General features: G+C 40.8%; 1 long non-coding RNA gene across 1 annotated transcript; it reads left to right on the forward strand.

The window, feature by feature from the left end:
* The first annotated feature begins 383 nt into the window (after positions 1-383).
* On the forward strand, positions 384-6,532 carry LOC129387426 (uncharacterized). The gene is made up of 2 exons (XR_008614653.1): positions 384-544; positions 6,366-6,532. It is a non-coding gene; the product is annotated as an uncharacterized lncRNA (long non-coding RNA).
* Positions 6,533-7,322: the final 790 nt, after the last annotated feature.

The following is a 7,322-nucleotide window of genomic DNA, read 5'->3' on the forward strand; positions in this document are numbered from 1 at the left end:
ATCGGAACAGAAAATTAGCACTAACATACGTGCGGGCATCACATTTGGCAGTACGCTGGAAGATATGCTACAAGTACGCTGTATTACTAATCGACGCTGGCAATAATGCGTCTGAAACGTCTGAAGGGCCCTGTAACGGCTTTTACAAACAGCGCATTCATGTTAGCGTTCCAGTCCATACGATGCCCACAGCGTTTGTCATACAACCTGCCAGCGCATTTCCTTCGTCCATGAAAAAAAGATGAATAGTGGTGATAAAGATGAATAAGCCACCCGTTCCGGCGCGCATGGCGCGCAGGGAGAGAGAGAGAGAGACAAAAAAAAATGAAGGAGGAAAAGGCGCTCACACTCCTCCGAGCGCGCACGCCCTCGCGCGCGGGGCTCCTGCGCATGCTCGGAGCTCTTACGCATGCGCGGCGGTGCGCCGTCTCAACGAGTGCGCCAGGCACGTAAACGGTTGTACCGGTGTGCGGTGTCTGCCTGAACGTTGGTGTCTGTGTATGCGTGTCATCTTTGTGGCATCACGCGTCAACTACACTGAACGGTAAGCTTTAGCAAAGATGTCTTGCGTCAATAGCTCATGATTATGTGAGCGCATTTCGTAGCGCGAAGCGGCTGCATGTAGCGCAGGCGACTCGGGTATAGTGTCGGTTTGTCGTTGACATGGTTTGATAACGCGCTCTTGTTCTCGCTTCTACTATACGGAATGTTTTACGGCGAGTGAGCGATCGGGCTTGTTGATTTTAGCATTATAGTTTAGGTGCGTAAAGAAGGAAGTACACCACGTTTTAACTTGATACTGTATGTTGTGTATGTTGTGTACAGGCACGTACCCAAGGGGGGGCTCGGGGGGGCCCGGGCCCCCCCCCGAAATTAAGATGCATACCCCCCCCCTCCCCGCCCACGCCACCATTTCTCACACACATTCGTAATGCGCCGCCTAATCAATCTTGAGGCTTGACAGCTATTCGTCGGTCAACATTTTGCTGCCTTTCTCACTGCTTTTGGATGGCGGCAGTTATCGGCGTCTCCTGGGATGTTATGGCCAGTTTCCTCATCAATTCGGTGCTCGCGCGATTAACTCGAGATGTATTTAGTTGTCCCCGTCTATTCAAATGTCACGCCCATCGTTGTTGCTTCGTATATTCAACCTTCCTCGTTTAGACTGATCCAGAGGCCAGGAAAGGGATTCAGTTCGTGGTCAGCTGGTCTGCGTGCACGTGGAGCGAGTTGCGGCCAGAAAAAGTATCAATTGCCTTTAACTTTTCTTGTTGTTCCATTATTTCCTCGAGTGACGGCTCGCCGCGACGCTGACAGATCCTCGGAACAACATACCCGTGATATGGATTAGATAAGGTGGAAAATAATATGATGCGAGACAGCATTTATCATCAATCCCTGCAATAACCATTAAACTCATAGCCAATATGACAGTCACCCGTTAATTTGTCGGGTTTTTCCCTAATTCTACAGCTCTTTTCATGCAAAATTGCCAACTGGAAACAATACTCGCAAGGATTTGAGAAATTAAGCGATCTCCTAAGGGAGAGAGCCAAGGCAACAACCAAACAGGAAGGAAAAGCGAAAATTAACAATTGTAACCACTGTTTATGAAAATATTTATGGATCAACATCTTTTTATTCAAAAAGGAAGTAGAGAAAACGCCGCCGGAAGTGGAGGACAATTCCATGTGTTCTGAATGACGCTTCTACAGTTATCATTCGAGCCGCTTAACGTTGCCATTTCTCTGCTGTGCTTATGTAGATACTTTTCTAACCTTCCGCGGTGGGCGCAGTACGTGTAGAATTGCAGCTTCCTGCGCCATACGCGGTTGTACGAGGCTCGCGGGCACGCATCGTTACGTAGCTTCCCAAATAACAATACGAGTCGGTTGTGGCACTTGTTAGAGCCGTAAACAAGGGATCCAAAACAACTGAGATTGTTCCGCAAATATATATTTCTGTATATTTCTTCCAGACCTAATTCAAAAAGCGCTACTATAGTCGGATACAACTTAAGAGGAAGCTTTAGCTCGGGCCCAACTCCGACGCGGCCTATTCAAATACAGTGTAAAATGCAAAAAACGTTTTTCTGAGATAGCCCCTGGACCGATTTTAATAAAGTTTGTTGCATTTGAGAGAGACAGCTAAACTATAGTGACTGTTGGAAGCGGAATTTCGATTTAGGGCCTGAATTTTGTTAAAAAAGATTTTCAAATATTCGACAGTTTGAAAAAAATAGAAGCAAGAAGTTTACAAATCCATAGCTCTGCATGAAGAACAGATATGGCAGTTCTGTAAACGGCATCCATTAGACCATTCAAAGCGGAAAAATTTTATTTTATATATTATGTGAATTTGTTACGGTATTTACAAGGGTTCTGCAAAAGCTGTATTTCCATATTACTAAATTTTTTTTTAGATTCATGTGTAACATATCAATTTTGTACGCTTTAGATCTACTATTAGGGGCAATTTACAGAATTTCTCGTTGCCGAAAGACAGAGTTGCAAACTTGATAGTCTCGTTTTCCGACAATTTCCGATTTTTGCGAATCTTTAATAAAACATTGACAACCTAAAGGAAAAATTCGAAGCCAACGGTCACTGGAGTTTAAGTTTTTCTTTTAAATGCAACAAAGCTTGTCAAATTTGGTGCAGTGGTTGCTGAGAAAAACGAATTCTCCTTTTACATTACATATATTTAGATAGGAGCACCCGAGCTAAACCTTCCACTTAAATCTGCAATGAAGCGCCGCCCACGCCCTCATAACCGCCAGCCACTGCTCCTCCGCGAGGCTGCAAATAATTCGTACTTCAAACCTTTTCTGTTAACCAAATAAGGCGGTAACTATAAAAATAAAATTATTAGCGCGTAATTTTATACCTTTACCCTCGCCTATTATAGTGGAATGGCGAATGCCTAATTCATTATTGAAATGCAATAACATGCTCGCTTCGCTACAACTATTCGCTGTGAAGTTTCACTTCAGTTGGCAGTGAAGTTTCATGAGTAAAACGGGTTCAGCAGTGAAATGAACTGCACAGCCAATTTTGAAGAGTGAAATGCTCAGATTCCATACATTTTGTCCATGTCTGTTACACACCTCTTTGCTACCGCCGATGAAAAGACTCTTGAAGAATAGCAGACGCTCCGGAGGTATCAAGTACGACGCCATTTTGAAAAGGCCGCATGACAACGATTTTGTTTGTTTCTGTGATTGACTGGCGGAGTAACACAACTCCGCGCAGTCCGTGTGCCTTTGTTGTCAGCTGCTGTTTCTTAAAGTTCTAGTCTACTAAAGCAACATTTATGTTACACGTTCGCTTCTGTACTTGTTCTTGGCAGTTTTATTCCTGCGCTTCTTTCCTGCGCGAGTGCATTTGACTTGGTTCTTTGTTTGCCAAGTAAGGGAGAGGCGTATCGCACACGCGTACCTGTAAAATACACCTTATTTCATTTCTCTTTTGTGGGTTTACGCGTTTTTATGGCGAATGCTGGGCGCTATTCATATATAAAACTAGTAAAGGTAGCCCCCCCCCTCATTTGCACAGAAAAGTTACCTTGGGTTGGGCCCCGCCCGAAAAAAAATCCTGCGTACGTGCCTGGTTGTGTATGTTGTGCATTGTGTATGCTGGGCAGCCAGTGTGGTAGATCTCATTTCGTGGCGCTTGATCCGGCCGCGATGAATGCTGCGCCGCATTTGTAGTGAAATTCTCGTGACACGCTTTACGTATATATCTCGAAATTGTGTTAGCATCAAGAATGTTCAGACAGACACGTATAGTTGAATAACTGCTAACGTACTCGAATGAAAGGCCGTGTTTGCGGGGCATGCATCAGCAGTGTGTGCGCTGCCGTTTTCGCATTGTTTGGGAAGTTACCGCAAGTTAATTTTGGGAAGTTACCGCAAGCAAAACACGAGACTTGAAGAAATATGAAGCAAAAATCTCTAGATTCACCCAATCTATTTATATGCAACCACAAACGCTTTTGGAGCATGAAACCTGCGATAAGCTCAGTCACTTGCAGCTTCGCAACTTAGCCGAAAAAATTGGAGAACAATAAATTAGTCGCTCCGGGAAGCACCTTTACACGTTTCAAACTGAAGGCATTGCGTTTGACGGTAGTTGGAAGATTTGTTTTTTGTCTATTTTTTTAAACAGTTTAGCAGCAGAAGTTATCTTTCGAGCTATATATATATGAAAAGCGTTAAGCGCCTTTCGATGCTTCGGCGTTATGCAGTTTACGTGCTCTTAATCACTAGGCAGCTGCTGGCGCAGATTCGCATTGTGCCAGTCGTGCATGGTATGAAGCCCTTGTCGTGCGTAATAAGTGTTCCGGTTTTGATTACTGTTGCATGTAGTGCCGTCGTCTTGGACAGACTGCATACTATATGCGCTGTACAAAAGAAAAAAGAGCCAGATTATCAATTTGGTGGTCTTTTCTTAGTAGATAACGCACAGATTATTCAAATAATTCAGTGGACATTGCATTTGTTCTACCCTTATCAACACACCTAAGAGATTGTAACATGTTTTAGTTGGTAAGTAACCTGATCAGTACGCCCCCATTCATGTGCATTCTACTGAAAGTGTGGCAAATGTATTCATCTCGAAGTATGAGAAAAGAGACATTGCAGACTGTTCTAAGCGCAAATAAATTGCAAATGTTAACGTGATTGTTCAAAACTGCAGTCAGTATGCTGAGCATGTTCGTTCGGCACGGGCATATTGCATTAACACCTGAAAAATGTGCACAGTCCAGCCGGGTATCTTTGTTTCAACAATTATTATTATAGGAATCGTTTGGGATTCTCGCATTTCTTTTATTTTTATAAGTACACTGTGTGTCACATGAACCTGTCTTGAAACGAAACGTACCGTTGCTGGCACCGGCGACCATTACGGTTGTCTAACTGCTTATCACACTGTAATATAACGAGACATCATAATGGTACTGATTAATATTGCCATGTAGTCTTTAGTCAGAGGTAAAGTTAACTAGCATAAGTGATGAGAGCAAATTATATAAAAAAACTACTATTGAACCGTAAAAATAACTCATTGTATAGTTTCCCCTCACATTGTTGCATTTGTTTTACGTGTGTCTCTGTGTCTTCCGTGCTGTACTCGTGTGGCCATCAATTAGGAACTTGCGGAAGCCCTTGTCAGCTTTATTAAACAAGGGATTCAAGTCAGTTGCATCTAATACTACATGTCAAGTGACCGACGTGTTATTCGTTCTATCTAAATATTATGGACTGGCAGTACTTGGCAAGCATTAAACCACTATATTTTTCTATTGCACTTAAGCTGCAGGCGTCATAGATTGCCAGAAAATTTTCATGAAAACAGCCAGGGAATGCTTGGTAAAAGATCGGGAAATTTTAAAATGGCCACATAGGTATGCTGTCTTGTTATATGTCATACAAAGTTTCCAGAGAATCTCTGTGTTAAATATATATTTAAAACCTTTCACTTCATAAAAATTTAGGGAAATTGGTTCTATTTATTGAAAAAAAAAGAAAGTCAAGCATACTGACAAGGCATTTCTTACTCAATATGTTTTTTTTTTTGCTTTAACTAAACGTCCTGAACCTCGATAGCCTAGAAAAAATTTTCATCTTTCAAAGCACCTTAAATAATTTACTGTGATAGAATTCATTCGAACTATGCTATCAGTTCTGTTTCCTAGCAGGTGCATATCTGTCGTGCCATGACACAAAGTGCTCGTGTGGTATTTCGGGTGCTCATGTGGTATACCTAACTTGGAAACCTGTTAGCATGCCCAAGAGGCCTCATTACCTGTAAGAAATTAAGTGACCATATCAATACAATCAACCCATCTGCCTTCTGTTGAAGTTATGGCCAATTACCATTCATTTAAAAGTATGAGAAAGACATTTAAATGTGTATTAAGCAAAATAAATTACAATCTTAGGCGTGATACTGTGAATATTCCAGTCACGTCTTCTGAAAATATCCCTCTGCACGGGCATACTTAACTACCAGCCAAAAAAATGTACAGACAGCCCAACTGGGTAACGTTTCAGCAATAAATATAGAGACCATTTGGGATAAGTATATTAATGCATCAAATATGAACTTGTCATAAAAGGGAACATACTGTTGCTTCCACGAGCAGCAGTTGTGACTGTTTAATTGTTCACCATACCATGCAATAAAACATTGTATAAAGGTACTGATTTGTATTGACAAGCAGCCCTTAGTCATAGTTATAGTTAAACCGCATTAAGTATTGACTTAGATGGTTTGAGCAAATATATTAAGCTGCTTAATGAACATACAAAGAATACACACTTGTTATTTTTGCCTCATATTGCTGCATCTACTTATTTGCAGCATACACCTGCAGCACCTTTGGGACTAATGACACAAAGGTCAAGGCCAGCCTGGCGACCATGCTTGCCAAGGAGTAGTGTAAATATTTAATCTGTTTCCATAATTAGCATAAGATATGAATTTAAGGAATTCATATATTATATCGAGCAATAAAAACGGTTAATGCATTGCCGGTGCATTTGTTTTATTTTTTTGCACTGCATGATTCAACACTATATAAATTCTTTCTGTTTATGCAACATATATGAAAGTACAGCTAGTTCAGGAGCATTATTAATCTGCTAACGGTAATACATAGGTGCAGATGAAAAGGAACAGGTGCACATGCATAAATACATTCAAAACGTTTTGCTACCGCATGTAAAGAAAAATGTAAACTAACTTGTAGGTAGCCGCTATGGAGTTATGGCCTTATACAGTCTTTGTAGACTTGTCTATAAAATGTCTGTGTCTATAGAGTGTCTGTAGATTAATGAAAATGCATGTTTGTTGACAAATGTCTACAGAATGTCATAGAAAAAAGTGTATCGGATTATAAAGTTCTGTTTTTGTAGACTGAAGTCTATAGAATGTCTATAGACTATCTATATACATTTGTCTATAGACATTCCATAGACTTCAGTCTACAAAAGTAGAACTGTATATATAGTTCTACTTTTGTAGACTGAAGTGTATAAAATGTATACAGACAAATGACATCTATAGACATTCTATAGACTTCAGTTTACAAAAGTAGAACTGTAAGCCTATACACTTGTCCATCGACATTCTGCAGACAACTGTCTACAAACATGAATTTTAATTAATCCATAGACACTCTATAGACTCAGACTTTTTATAGACTAGTCCATAAAAAATGTATGGCCATAAGTCTATTGACAGTCTATAGACTCAGACTTTTTATAGACTAGTCTGTAAAAAGTATGGCCATAAGTCTATAGACTGTCTATATGTAGT

The sequence above is a fragment of the Dermacentor andersoni genome, chromosome 2 (genome assembly GCF_023375885.2).
Source record: "Dermacentor andersoni chromosome 2, qqDerAnde1_hic_scaffold, whole genome shotgun sequence".
Taxonomy (NCBI): domain Eukaryota; kingdom Metazoa; phylum Arthropoda; class Arachnida; order Ixodida; family Ixodidae; genus Dermacentor; species Dermacentor andersoni.